This window comes from Octopus bimaculoides, chromosome 5, assembly GCF_046866305.1.
Source record: "Octopus bimaculoides isolate indiv1 chromosome 5, ASM4686630v1, whole genome shotgun sequence".
Taxonomy (NCBI): domain Eukaryota; kingdom Metazoa; phylum Mollusca; class Cephalopoda; order Octopoda; family Octopodidae; genus Octopus; species Octopus bimaculoides.
The window spans coordinates 99904571-99919570 of record NC_142932.1 but is presented as its reverse complement, the minus strand read 5'-3'; positions in this window follow the sequence as shown (position 1 = coordinate 99919570).

Here is a 15000-nt window from a genome sequence, read left to right as displayed (position 1 = left end):
TGTTTTCTGTACATTTGAACAATTTGTATACACACACACACACACACACACACAAACACACACACACACACACACATAAGCTGTGGTAAGACAATTAACTTTTTATGTATTGCTCAGAGTAAGAACAGGAAAGAAATTTAGAAGCCAAAATTTCTATGTGGCTTCACTCATTGGAAGCAACTTCTACTATTACTACTACTACTAATAATAATAATAATCTTTTCTACTGGAAGCACAAAGCCTCAAATTTGTGGTGGGGGGATTAGTCGATTACATCGACCCCAGAGTTTCACTAGTACTTAATTTATCGATCCCGAAAGGACGAAAGGCAAAGTCGACGTTGGTGGAATTTGAACTCAGAACCTAAAAACATTTCGCCCGGCGTGCTAACGATTCTGCCAGCTCGCCACCTTAATAATAATAATAATAATAATAATAATAATAATAATAATAATAATAATAATAATAATAATAATAATAATAATAATAATAATAATAATAATACCCTTTCTCCCACAGGCGCTAGGGTTGCAATTTGGGCGGGAGAGGGGGTAAGTCGATTAAATTGATCCACAGCAGTCAACTGGTACTTATTTCATCGACCCTGAAAGGATGAAAGCTAGAGTCAACCTCAGCAACATTTGAACTCAGAACATAAAGATGGAAGAAAAGCCAGGAGAAAAGTCAGCTCACCTCAGTTGTTAGTTGAGTGGTACTTTAACTTAATCCATCTCGAAATAACAACTCTTAAATATAACGAAAAAATTATTTAGTGTTATCGGGAAAGAATTAGAAGATTACGGAAGAATATTCCTATTTGCAATAATAATAATATATAATTAGATATAATGAACTAAAAATGAATGAACAGTCGAAAATAGCTTGATGGATGCACATTACATATGCACAGAAACACACGCGTACAGTAACTACATATTTATATGTAACCTACTTAATTCGTTTGCTGTATATACATATATAAATATTCATATGAATTGCTGAGTATTTGAGTGCATGGCTCTGTGTGTGTGCGTGTGTGTGTGTGTGTATGTGTGTGTGTGTGTGTGTGTGTGTGTGTGTGTGTGTGTGTGTGTGTGTGTGTGTGTGTGTGTGTGTGTGTGTGTGTGTGTGCATGAATAGCTGACTGTTTGTCTTCAGAACTATCGCCGATCAAGTCAAACGTCCATAACGGATAATAGATAATTAAATTTTCACTGGAATTGTCCTCATTCAACCATTCCACTAGGTTTCCCCTCCACACACACACACACAAAGATACATTCACAAACACAGACACGATTTAATCCAAATACACATAGACATATCACAAACACATATTTGGATAAAATTAAATCCTAAAACATATACACGTAAAGTAAATACACACATTTTCGAATATGTATATATATATATATATATATATATATATATATATATATATATATATATATATATATATATATATATATATATATATATGTGTGTGTGTGTGTGTGTGTGTGTGTGTGTGTGTGTGTATGTGTGTGTGTGTGTGTGTGTGTTGTGTGTATGTGTATGTGTGTACAAATATACATAAAACTATATATATGCATGTGACGCGTGTGTATCTTAGTGTAATGTGTATTACCAATATATTAATATATAAAGACAATATATGCATACAGCCTCAAACACAAGCGCGCACACACACACATACACACACATATACTTATTAGGTAGGAGAGGGAGAGAGAGAGAGCCGCACAAAAACAAAATATATCCGCTTCTTTCTTCTTTGTTTCACTTCTCATACCGTCAGCTTACTTATACATACATATACCACTCTTTATATAAATATATATATATATATATATATATATACATACACACACACACATACAATGATGCACATACATACACGTATATGTATGTGCATGTGTGTGTGTGTAAGTATCAATGTATATATATATATATACATATACTATTCATTGTACTTAAGCTCCAACTTCGTTCTTCCTCTTTGATATGTTGCTCATCTGATTTTACTGATGCATCCACACACATGAACTGACACAGATATACAACCTTCTTACATATTTATACAATCATACCCATGCACACACGCTCACACAGATACTTAGTAACATAGACGTAAGCACTAACAAAACACATACGTCTAGACACAAACTTACATACAAGAACACATAGACACCGACAGATACGCACGCACACACACAGAGTTACACAGTCATTTTTTCTCTCACACACACACACACTTATACACATACACAGTTACTTTTCCTCTCATTTCTTTCTCGTCGTCTTTTCCCTCAATAAACATCTCTCATTTTACACACACACACACGTTTAACGCTTTTCTTTTCCTTCTCTGTCCCTTTCCCTACATACATATGTTTACTCTTTCTTTCCTTCTCTTTTTACACCCTTCCTTCTTTTACACACTTCTCTTTATCTTTCTCTTTTTACACACTCCGCTACCTCTCCTCATTTCAGTTCTCCCCGCCATCACCATTTCTTTCTATTTGTCTTATTTTCTTTTCGTTTTTCTGTTTCATCCTCTCCCTCACTCTTCCTTCTCTCCTCTCATTCTTTCCTTCTCTATTTAACAATTTCTTGTCTCCTCTTCACTGTCTGCTTGTCTGTCTTTCATTTTCCAGCCTCCCGGTTTCAAATCGCGCTATCTCCCCATCTCCCCATTTAACATTGTCTATCCTAGCATTCTCTTTAATTATCTGTTCAGATGATTTCAATGTGTCACACACATACAAACATACACACAAACACACACAAACAAACAAACACACACACACACACACACACAACGGCATTTGATGTAAACATATATATGCACTGCACAATTTCGCATGAACCAACGATAGAGCAGTTATTCAACATGTAAAAATAGCAGCTTATTCTCCCTCAAGTAACATCCTATAAAGGACAATTTATATATTGTAGTCGTACAGACGAAAGAGAGACAGAAAAAAATACGGATCGTCACAGCTGGAACACCTTTGATCATAAGTCGACTTAAATTCAAATCCCGCCGAGGCACCTCATCCTTTCGGAATCAATAAAAGAAAGCAGCAGACCCGGACTGGCGTTAATTTAATATTCCTTTCACGAATCCTTGATGTGAATAAAATTATTATAACACTCGTTCAGGGTGTTGGTATGACGGAGAAACAATTTACACTTTTTCACTCCTTAAAATTATATTTTTTGTTTCACTTTCTCTCTCTCTCTCTCTCTCTCTCTCTCTCTCTCTCTCTCTCTCATAACCCCTCTCTCTCATTCTTCTGTTGTACTTTCTCTCGAGCCAATACTCTTATCACCCTCTCACCTATCCTCTCTCCCTCTTTCATTAAATCTATTTTCTCTCTGTGGTTGTATCGAAATGCCAACCAATCTATCTATCTATCTATCTCTCTATCTATCTATCTATCTATCTATCTATCTATCTATCTATCTATCTATCTATCTATCTATTTATCTATCTATCTATATACATATACATGCATACATACATACATATATATATAAGCCCAACGGTGGCTGTGTGGTAAGACGCTTGCTTCCCAACCACATGGTTCCGGGTTCAGTCCCATTGTGTAGCATTTTGGGCAATTGTCTTCTACTATAACCTCGGGCCTTGCAAGTGGAGTTGATAGACGGAGACTGACAGAAGCTCGTCGTATATATATATATACATATATATATATATATATATATATCTCTCTATATATATATATATATATATATATATAAATAAATATATATGTATATGTATGTGTGTATGTGCGTGTGTGTCTTTGTGTCTGTGTTTGTCCCACCGATCCCACAACCGCTTGACAACCGAGGTTGGTGTGTTTACGTCCCTGTAACCAGCGGTTCGGCAAAATAGACCGATAGAAATACTAGGCTTACAAAGAATAAGTCCTGTGCTTGATTTCTTCGACTAAATAGCGGTGCAGTCAAATGACTGAAACAAGTAAAAGAAAAAAATACAAGTGGTGGGTGCTGAAAAGTTCCTGAACCAGTTAATTATGATTTTTTTCAACATATTCCCCTCTCAAATTCACACACTTATTGCAACGGCCCTTCAATTTTTCTAAGCCCTGTAAAAAAAACTCGGAAGGTTGGGCTTCCAGCCAGTCCTTTCGCGAGACCCTTAAAGCCAGGAACTTTTCAGCACCCCCTCACACCCTCTCTCTATTTCTATCAAATTTTCTATCTGCTGTTTCTTACCAGTTTTATCTCGCTACCTCTATCTCATACCACTCTCTCTCTCCCTCAAGTTCGCCATTTTGTTTTTCACAATACTCTTTTAATCTGTCTCTTAATTTAGCTCTAAAACTATTTCCCAATTCGTTCTCACTATATTACTGCATCCGATTGGTGACTTATCTCACTCAAACTTCCCTTCTATCAAATATTAAACTTTCCCGCTTTCTCTTTCAACGCGTTTTATGAAATGATCTCTCACTCAGTCTGTCTGTCTGTCTGTCTGTCTGTCTGTCTCTCTCTCTCTTTGCCTTTCTCTCTTCCTATGCTCTTTCTCTTCCTCTTGATCATATATATGAGTGTGTCTGTGTGTGTGTGTATATAAATATGTATAATATATATCAGTTGTTCTATTTGTCTCTCTAATTCGTTCTCGTGTTTTCACGTCTCTATCTATCTATCGATCATCTTTCTTTCTTTCTTTCTTTCTGTCTGTCTTTCTTTCTGTCTTTCTTACTTTATTTCTTTCTTTCTTTCTTTCTTTCTTTCTTTCTTCTGTCTGCACATATGTCTGTTTTATCTCTTTATTACTCTCTATCAAATACTTTGCTTTTCCATCTCTGACTTTCCCTCTAACATTTTTCTCCGTCAATCTCTATTTATTTCCCTGTCTGCCCGACGACACTCTGTCTTTCTCTTCCCTCGTAACTGCACCCGCTACTCTCTCAGTTGTTCTGTAATTTCTCTGCTTAGCTATTTCATGTCTTTAATCTTTTCCAACCATCGATTGCTTTCATCTTGTAGTAGCACCCACCCAGCCCCAACCTCCTCTCTACCTCTCTACTTCTCCACTTGCTATCCACTTTTATCCTCCTCTTGTATTTTATTTACTTCTTTTTCTCTCCATCACTGTCTGTCTGTCTATCTCTCTCTGTCTCACTCTTCCTCTCTCGGTATATATATATATATATATATATATATATATATATATATATATATATATAAAATGAATGTCTGGATGTACATATGGACTTATATATATATATATATATATATATATATATATATAATATATTAGATATTATATATAATATATAATATATATATATGTTATATGCACACAATCTGTGTAGATACAGACACACCTATAAACACATGCACACACACACACATGCAAACATACATGCATACATATACAATATGCAAACTGAAAACATTTTTTAGCTATACACATACGTACACATGAATACAATGCATTTAAAACAAATATATTCATATTTATTCCTGCATTATTACATATGCATACATACATATGTATGTATGTATGTATGTATGTATGTATGTATGAATGTGTGTGTATATATATATGTATATATATATGTATATATATATATATATATATATATATATATATATATATATATATATATATATATATATATATATATATATATACACACACATTTATATGTACAATATTTATATAAATGTATATCTGGGTATACATATACGTATATGTGTGTGTGTGTGTGTGTGTATATATATATATATACACACACAACTATGTTTACGCGTGTGTGTATATATGTGTATGCATGTATGAATGTGTGAATATATATGTGTGTGTGTGTAATGTTCTATCTTGGTTTATTACCGTTGTTCCGTTGTTTCCTATTCACAAAATCGTTACTCATGTCTTGTCAATCAGCTTCCATAGGTGCAACTATCCATCTATCTATCAATATCTATCTATCTATCTATCTATCTATCTATCTATCTATCTATCTATCTATCTATCTACCAAGAAAAGAAAAAGAAGACAAAAAGGCAAAAGAGAGTCACTTACTGTTATAGTTTCTTCAATGAGAATATTGACCAAGGTTACCGTGGTCTTTTCCGTAGGCTTTTCTTTCCACGGCCAAACCTAAACTGTCCTCCCCTCCTTTTACACGAGAACATTACTGTGTGATACACGATCCCTATTGATCGCCCTTTTTTTTTTTTTTTTTTTGATCCCTTTTGATCGAACTACCCCCTTTTCCTTCCTACGATCCCTTTTGATCGCCCCCCCCTTTTTTTTCCTTCCCCTCCCAAAAAGAAAAGCTCTACATTGTATTTGTCCCATCTTCGTTGAGCTCTGTGTGGCTAATAAAAGAAATGTATCTATGTATGTATGTATGTATGTATGTATGTATGTATCTATCTATCTATCTATCTATCTATCTATCTATCTATATCTATCTATCTATCTATCTATCTATCTATCTATCTATTTGTGTCTGTCTGTCTGTCTCTTTTTCTGTCTCTTTCTCCCTCTATCTTCCTTCGTACCTTTCTCTCATAAGTCTTTAATCCTTTAACTTCATGTTCCATTTATTTACGTCTACCAATTCAATGTTTCAACATTACACCGATATCATTAATATCAGCATCAACGTCATCAACATCAGCGACACCATCTATAATGTAGCTATCGTTTTCATTACCATTACCTTCATCACCGCCTTTACCATCGTGACTATGAGCGCCACCACCGCCACCACCTTTATCATATTACTATCATGGACATCACCATCATCACCACCAACACTACATTATCAATATCATAAGCATTATAGGCTTCACCACTACCACCACTATGACCATCGTAACTATTACCATCATCATCGCCACTTTCATAACCGCCATCATCATCATCCCTATCATCATCATTACCATCGTCATCATCATCATCATCATCATCATCATCATCATCGTCGTCGTCGTCGTCGTCGTCATTTTGTTGTTTTCTTTGTTGTCGCGCCTCTTTCCACTCCTTCCTCCCGTTTCTTCCTCTTCCTCTTCCTCTTACACTTTACTTTTAGTCTTGTTGTTATAGCTGTTATAAGTTTCCATATTTCTTTTCATATTTAATACGTTGGATGCGCACGCGCACTCCACCGTTTCTTCCTTTCATCTTTGTTCTCGCCGACATTTTAACTGTTGTAGTGTTGCTTATTATAATTTCGTATTCTCCATAATCCTCTTGTTTCCTATGTTTGTCTAAACTAAAACATCACATTACTACTACTACTATACTACTACTACTACTACTACTACTACTACTGCTACTACTACTACTACTACTACTACTACTACTACTACTACTACTACTACTACCACCACCACCACCACCTCAATAGGGAGGAGACGTTCGAGGGCTGCTCATGGAAAACCCCATAAAAAAAACCTGGATAACCTGTCTTTTGGGGCATGTGTCTTTTTTCCTTTCCCTTTTTGCCAACTCTGGGCAGGCCCGTTCATTCGCACCATTCTTGCCATTTTCATCCAACTTTCAGCAAACTGGCTAGAAGACAACACTTCCCCCCTCTTTACTATTATTTTCCTTTTCAAGCGAAACTTGAAGTTCATCAGGGATTGGCCAAAGAGAAAAGTGTTTGTCTTCAACACCTCGAATCTCGTCCACAATACAATCTCTTTCGCCATGGCCACCAGGCATATAAAAACAGCCTTCCCTCCCGGCTAAAGGAAGGCGGCGGGGCGATCTTCACGATGGATTCGGTTGACAGCCAGATCCGTTCCACACGCGACAGCAGGTGTTCGATATAAACTCACAGGTCAGCAATGCTCGAGCACTGGACGAGTGCATACAGGGCCGTCTGGTCGTCCGACGCGCCTCTTGGACATGCTCGGCTGACGGCACTTCCGTTCGTGTAAAGTTTATCTCGAACAGACAAAGCTCCCCGGTAGCACTGCCAAGCCAGAGATTTTTGGAAATTATCCATCGGTCCCGGCCCAATAGTTATCCGGAAAAAGAGCGACTAGCAGATCTTCTTCGACGCCCAAGATCTCCCCAAGAACATCGTTGCACTTTTCCTAGCCTCAGCGCATTCTGCGCATCATGAACTACAGCATGCCCAGGTCACCACGCAGCGGGCTCTGACAGAAGATAGACCGCCTGAGCATCGGAATTTTTCATCCCTCGACGGAATTTGAACTCAGAACGTAGCAACGGGCGAAATACCGCTAAGCATTTTGTCCAGCGTGCTAACGATTCTACTAGCTTGCCGCCTTAATAACAACAACAATTATGATAATAATGATGTACAAAAAGGACATAAAGAAGAATTATGCAACAAGGGACTACATGATCAATTCCATGCAGCCACAATAGAAGTTGCTGGAAAAAGTAGTGGGATTGGCTGATGAAAGTAAGTTTAAGAAAAGAGACCGACAGCATTATCCTGGCAGCTCAAGACCAAGCTTTGGCCACGAACTGGAGGGTCAACCTTTGGAATGAGCAAGTGTCTCTGCTGTGCCGCATCTGTAATAGAGTGACGAAACCATTGCCCATATCACGATCGAATGCCCTAAGTCTTTTTCCAAACCACTACAAGTTGTGGCGAAACGATAAGGTAGCGAAAGTGTTACATTGGAAACTGTGCGAAAAGTGGGGGCTAGAGAGAGGCAAGACGTGGCTGACTCGGAGACTGGCTGACTCGGAGACTGGTTGACTCGGAGACTGGCTGACTCGGAGACTAGCAAAATCCTCTGGGATTTCCCAATCCAAATGGATCAGATTCTAGAGCATAACAGACTGGACATAGTGGTGCACCAAATATACTATATAGTTGACGTTGCATGTCCCTTTGACCCACGAATAGTCAAAAAGGAAGACGAAAGAATAGATAGACACAACCCTCTTAAGTACGAAATAGCCTGGCTATGGAAAATGAAGGTGAAGATATTGCCAATCAGTGTTGGGTCCTTGGAAACAGTATCAGAAAGCGTCAAGAGGAATATAAAGAAAATTGGAATAGAGTGACCAGTAGAACTGTTACAAAAGGTTTTCATCCATGGCACGGCCAGAATAATCAGGAAAATATTACATAATTGAAAAGAACAGATAGCATGGTACCGTAGGCTGCGGGCAGCAAGCCTGCTACGCATGCAAGACACCAGGAGCTTCAACAAAACCTGTGATAAAAAGAAATAATAATAATAATAATAATAATAATAATAATAATAATAATAATAGTTTCACATTTTGGCACAAGGCCAGCAATTTCCGGGATAAGTCGATTGCATCGACCCCCAGCGTTCAACTGGTTTTTATCGATCCTGAAAGGATGAAAGGCAAAGTCGCTCATGGCGGAATTTGAACTCAGGACGTAATGACGGATCACTGAATATTTTGTCCGCCGTGCTTTACGATTCTACCAGCTCGCCATGGCTGACAACATGTGCATCTCTGATTACGAGAAGAAGTAGCAGGGGAGCATCATAGCCATTTGTTGAGAGGAATTCTTTGGGGTTTGAATAATTTACCTCTGGAAACATAAGCGTTTCGTTCATCATCCTTAAAAAAAACACATTCAGAGACCTTTTGAGCGGGATTGACCTGAAGAAAATTCTAACTGGGCCCCACCAGCAAAGTCATGCGCTGTTTATCTCGAGATGAGATCACCATGTCACGCACGTATGGTTATGATTCATGTGCCTCGTGTTCACTTATCTGACGGGTAGTCATGATGGGTATATTGGCCTTCGTATATTTGTACCCCAGCGTCACTTTGATGGCACGTGCTGCTTTCTCACTCAAAAATAATAATAAATGCCTTGATGATAGTCTCATATTATTACTTGTTCTGATCCATAGCTCACTTCCTGCGCTCGCAACGATTCATCAACCAAGTAAAAGTGGAAGTTTCAGTGAAGGAGTTCTTCGCTTTGAAAGTCAAGAACTGGTATATGGATGGGATCAAAGAACAGGTAGAAAGGTTGGCTTCAGATGTCACCTCTTCCTTGAAAACTAGGCTGTGTTCGTTGTATCATGGCGAATAAAGCAAAAAAGTTACCAAAATATTGCAAAACATTTGACTCAACACAATATCTCTAATATATAAAATAGAGATGTGTGTGTATTCGCTTATCACATGAAAACGGCTTCACCATTTACTTCCATACTTGTGATGCATGAATAATTTGACCTCGGATAAATGTTAGGCTCTTCATTTGATTTTTTTAATTAAAAATAAATAATATTGCTTCATATTTATGATTCACTTCTTTAAAAAGCTTCCTCAATGTCAACATCCGGTATTGACGTAAATGCTTACATACTTGTGATGAAATGTCAACTTCCGGTATTGACGTAGCGTGCATGTAGTATTTACTCTCTCTCTCTCTCTCTCTCTCTCTCTTTCATACACACGCACACACACACTCACACACAAAGATCTATGCATATTTATGCATGTACGTATACATGACCTCTCTCTCTCTCTCTCTCTCTCTCTCTCTCTTTCTCTCTCCCTCTCTCTCTCTGTCACACACACACACGTCCATTTCATCTGTGTGATACTCTGTGTGTGTGTGTGTGTGTGCGTGCGTGCGTGGGGGGTTCCACAATCGCCATTTATTTCAATTACTCTTGTGAGGATATTGACGTAAATCATTTTTTTCATTTAATCTCCACTTTAATTTTCGTAAAAGTTTCCAAGTACCAATGAGGCTTTTTGGCGCATCTTCAATTTTCCCATTCATGAGAGGCGCCCACCCATCATTCATCTGAGAGTCCATCTACAGAATGTCCTCAAATTTCTATACAGCATATTTTGCTTTTTTTTCATCCAATATATAAGCAACAATTTCATTCCCGAGCAACGCCGGGTGCCTCTGCTAGTATTTAATAAAATTTAAAGCTGATAATTTAATCCGTCGCTACTCTGAGTTTCCCGCATTTATGCGAGCGTTCGGCGACAGAAGAAATCATCAGCTTCAAACGTACTACGTACTACTCGTATTTCCTTCCTTTGTAGACATACGGAGATACAAAAAACATAAAAAACACATAGTATAGACAGGCGAAAACATCTCTAAATATAATGAAGATTGTTATAAGAAATCATTTCGGTCATACGATTAACACCGCTCACTTGCTATCCCTTCATATTCTGGAAATCCAGTTGTAAACATCATACAATTATATCCGTGTAAATGTGAAGTTATTTATGTGTTGAAAATTTTTGTTTGTGTATGTGTATAATGTGTATGTGTCCATGAATGTGTATGTAAATGTTTAGCCAGGTATGTGTATGCATATTACATATTTGTAGGTATGTATTTTAATACATCTATCTATCTATCTATCTATCTATCTATCTATCTATCTATCTGTCTGTCTGTCTGTCTGTCTGTCTGTCTGTCTGTCTGTCTGTCTGTCTTCTGTCTGCCTGTCTGTCTGTCTGTCTATCTGTCTGTCTGTCTCTCTCGCTCTCTTACTCTCTCTCTATATATCTCTCTACCTGTCTGTCTGTCTATGTAAGTGTACGCGTTGTGTGTGTATGTCCAAGCTTGTGTATACGACTACGTGTATGTAAATGTATGTGTGAACCATTTCTCGATGTCTTTGTGTAGGTCTTCATTAGAGGAACTACAGATAACTTTGAAGTTGTGTAAATATTTAGATACGTTCAGATGTTCACATACACACATACACAAACGCATGCGCATAAATATACACAGACACTCAAATACACACTAACATACTTCCTTACATCTATCTATCTATCTATCTATCTATCTATCTATCTATCTATCTATCTATCTATCTATCTATCTATCTAGAAGGCTAGTTATGAGATAATAAGTCACTCACAATTAAAGGAATGAGAAGGGAGAGACATGGAGAATAATATTATATATTGCATTAATGTAGAATAAAAATTTATTCGTTGCAGATGGCTATGTGCTTTGCTTTGTAAAAGCTTTGAAATATCATCTCGCAAAAATAATGAAAATATTTATATTTATAAATATTCATAGCAGCAAATGCAATAAGTATGAATAGAAATTCATATTCGGAGTAATAATACGTTTGTATATAATGAACTAAAAGGAACTGGTATTGGAAAATAAGGATATTATCTTCGTCTTCTCATTCACTTCCACACACCACCACATTTTCATGACGGATGTATAACACAAATTGTTGAAAATTTATGAAAGTGAAGCTGATTCTTAAAAATAATGATTTTCTTTTTACAGTTTCGTGAATTCATCTGACTGCAATTTGTTTTCAACTATAATAATACAGATTATAATAATACACAAGATTAATTCAGGTCAAAGTAGCTCAAAGTTTGTTTACTTTTAGTAATGCTTATGCCGAATTAGTAGGTTCAGCATGGTAGCACGCTGCACTGGGATAATAATAACCATATGCAACACAACGAACTTGCACTGCCCTGCAATTTTTGTTGATGTTTCACTGATATGTGATCTTGGGATTTGGTGGTGACATTTCGTGATGTTAAAACAAACACTTTTGGACGTACACAAGGCTAAAGACAAACTCATTGCATTTTCTTTGAGATATAATTTTGATGTAAATTCTAAATCATCTGTCGGTGCAAAGAAAGCGTGTGAGGGCTGCAAAGGATATCGTCGAGGTCGTAACGCAGTAGTTTATCCATCAACGATCGTGTAGTAACAACGATCGTGTAGTAACAACGTCCGTCCGTAGCGTATGTAAAAAACAGTACTGTGGCCAAGCTTACAAGGCATATGCAAACCAAAAATTTCGAATCTAACGATGGGTGGTTATGACGATTTAGAAATCGTCGTGGGATGAGTAATAAGACTATCAACCGAAGAAATAGAACCATCCAGGAAGAAGTTATATGATTTGATTAAGTGCAAAAAAACTCCTTATTTCTCAACAGTTGGATGAAACTGGATTATAATGGTGGTAACTAACTAGTCTGGAATCCTCAAGATTCTAAGAATGAATCCTCCACACTTTGTCATAAATGTAGAAAGATTATCGATCTTGTGATGTACGATTGCAGACTGAAGTTAGTGGTGGTAGTGATGGGAATATCAGTATGCCCGCACAAATTAAAAAAGCCATAATGCACCAGCTACTAGTACATTATTGCTATTCCAAGATATTATAGTTCATCACGCAAATCTTTAAGGACTGGCTTTTCTTGTATTTCATCCCTACAGAGTATAAAATAGCAGGAAGGTTTTAACTAATGAGGTGAAAGCGCTACAACTTTGGACAATGTACATGTTTACTCAGGTGGCCGTCTGCTTGTCAGTAACGATGGTAACATGAGGTCATGTTCTTGACATGAGTACGGGAATGAAATTTGCTTAGCGGGTGCAAACCCAGTTTTTCAGGAGGATATTCAAAGTGTTTTCACTGCTCCACCCCAATTTTAGGAGGCGCGCTTGCACTCCCTGCAACCCCTGTTCTGAGCCTGTGGTTCTTGACACTCAATGTTTCCTCCACGACCTGGCAGACAGATTAAAATATAATGGTAGACTGCAAAAGACTATATCTAATACATGAATGTTGATAGCGTGGAGATAGAAATGGAATGTATTAGGGAAGACATACAAAGACATTGAGCTCTCAGTAACACCAAGAACTGGTAACCCCAAGTCTGTAAAACTGCTTTCAAATTTTGGCATAAAGCCAGTAGTTTGGGGGGTGGGGGTGGATAAATCGATTACATCTATGCCAGTATTTAACTGATACTTATTTTATCGGCGGCATTTGAACTCAGAACGTAAAAACAGGAGAAATACTGCTAAGCGCTTTCTCGGTGTACTAACGATTCTACCAGGTCACTGTCTTTCGAGGCTGTAATATTCATATTTAAATTTATAGTCTTATGGAAGGCACTGAAGACTACAACTTTAGCAAATAGATGAAAAAGAAATTCTGTACGGTGTAGAGATGGAATACGATTTTGAAGGTGTCGAAAGGACGTGTCTTCAGAGAGAGGGCAGGACTGGTATTATAGAAAAGGACACCAGACCCTAGTTAGAAGATAGAGAGAAGAACACTGGGTACCAAGTGCTAATAGAAGAAATGGATCGGTTCAGTGCGCAATATATTGTTTAGAATGCAGCTCTTAGTAATCCCTTTAAACTCCCTCCGTTGCGTGATCCCATAGGGTCGTATGCGGTCTGTGAAAGGTTATAACGTAATATAAAGGAGCACATCAATGATGAAAGTCAAAACACAGACATGAATTTGGTATTCTTTTACTGCATCTGTTACATGTTTTTGTATTCGGTAAATTAATTGATGATATCACAGAGACGGAATACGTATTTCGTCTCTGCCCCTGGACGTGTTCGGTCCTATTATGTATACTGCTCTTGTAAGTTGCACCTGTGGATTGCATGTATTGTGTGACATCATTAATTAATTGCCTGTTACAGAAACATTTGTAACAGATGTAATACAGGAATGCCAACAGAATGTACATGCTGTTCTTTTCATTACACACACACACACACACACACGCACACACACACACACACACACACACGTGTGCACACGCACGCACACACACGCACACACACACACACGTGTGCACACGCACACACACACGCACACACACACGCACACACACACACACGTGCACACACACACACACACACACGTGTGCACACGCGCGCGCAAGCACGCGCGCGCGCGCACACACACACGCACACACACATTATCTTTTATCTTTTACTTGCTTCAGTCATTAGACTACGGCCATGCTGGGGCACCAGTTTGAAGAATTTTAGTAAAACTTATCGATTCCAGTATTTATCAATCTTTTGTAAAGCCGGGTATTTATTCTATCGTTCCTTCTTGTCAAATCGATAAGTTGCGGGGACGTAAACGCACCAACGTCGATTGTCAAGCGTTGATAGGGCCCAAACACATACACAAAGAGACACACACATACATGTGTGTGCTTGTAT